Raw genomic sequence first — 1,642 nt, 5'->3', positions numbered from 1 at the left:
TTTCTCATACTTATCTTTGCCATTTTCTAATGTCCTAACTCATCTGCTTTACCTTTGAGCTCTCATATTCTGCCTTCTCCTTGATTCATCCGACTAGTGGTTTCCTCTTGAATTTTTAAGTGACTTGTTGAGCTTTTTACTTTCAAAATTTAAATATGAGTTTTTATCATGTCTTTATTGAATTCACTGTATTAATACTCTATATTGTTTCCTCTATTTCACTCAGCTATTTTTGTCCTCTTGTAATTCATCCACGAAATTGTGCTCTCTTTCATTTTATTCAACATTATACTCATTAGTTTCAATTCTTTGTGATTTTTTTTATACTTTCTCTTATTGGATTATATTACTGTTGAATTAATAATTTTGGAAGTAAACACATTCTTAGTTTCTCATCTGACTTGTATTTCTGTGTTGTGGCTTTTTGATTTGGCATAAGGTCATTCCTTGGGCTGTCTGTCTGTCTGTCTTTCAACATCTGTATCATTTCAGTTGAATTATTTTCAATATTCAGGTGGCACTTGGATTGAGGTGTATTCCTTGCCTCAGCCCACATATTTAGGGCATCAGCCATGATCTCCAGCACCATGCAATCACAGAATACTAACAGGAGAAGCAAGCACAAAGATTGGATAAGCTGTCTATGAAAATTTGGTAATAATCAATTAGAAGTATCTGCTCTGTTGTGTAACAAAACTTTTCCTGGAGAGACGTGACATATATGTCTACTCACTTCAGATAGCGAGCCTACAACGGAACAAAATACAGATACGACCAAAGTCCAATTTGGTGAACCAATGAACTTTATTGAGATTATTTACAGGCATAGGGGTGACTTACAGGAGCAGAAATGACTCAAAAACAGCTGTCAAGGCCCTTCCCAGCACAGGTGACAGTTCACAAAAGCCTGGAACCTGGAGCATGATGCATAGCCTTCAATCAGCTCATCAGGTTGAAGCGTGTCTCTTTCAAGTGACTCAGTTGGTCTAAGCCTCTTCCAGGCAGCATGGCTGGTTTCTGCTTCCTCTCAGGCAGTTGGGCCTGGTCTTGTTTTTTTTTTTTTTTTTACAGTTTGGTTTGCCTGAGAGTGACTCTCAGCAGTTATTGTTTACTCTAGCAGGGAGGGGCCTAGTGATCAATGTCAGTGACTTCCTGAAGCTATTTTGAGTTGCTTACCTTCCAGGTGTAAGGAGCTTTGCAGCAGGATGGAATGTTTCAGTCTTGGAGGAAACTGTTACACATGTGCACCTGCAAATAAGATATTTTTGACGGAGTAAAGAAACAGGGTTAATATGTTGTGTACTACACTATTAGCTACTAGAGGTAAAAATATGATGAAAATAAGCAAAATAGGTTTCACTATTACACTGGGCAGCGGTGGTGTATGCCTTTTATCTCAGCACTTGGGAGGCAGAGGCAGGGTGAGCTCTGAGGTTGAGGTCAGCCTGGTTTATAAAATGAGTCTCAGGATAATCATGGCTACAAAGAGAAACCTGTTTCAAAAAAACCAACAAAATCCAATCAGTAGAGGAAGAGGAAGAGGAGCAGGAGGAAAAGGGAGGGAGGGAGGAGGAAGGAGGAGGAGGGAGAAAAGGAGGAGGAGGGGGAAAGAAGAAGAAGAAGAGGAGGAGGAGAAGAGGAG

Source organism: Mastomys coucha, unplaced genomic scaffold, assembly GCF_008632895.1.
Source record: "Mastomys coucha isolate ucsf_1 unplaced genomic scaffold, UCSF_Mcou_1 pScaffold9, whole genome shotgun sequence".
NCBI lineage: Eukaryota > Metazoa > Chordata > Mammalia > Rodentia > Muridae > Mastomys > Mastomys coucha.
This window is presented reverse-complemented; position numbering follows the sequence as displayed.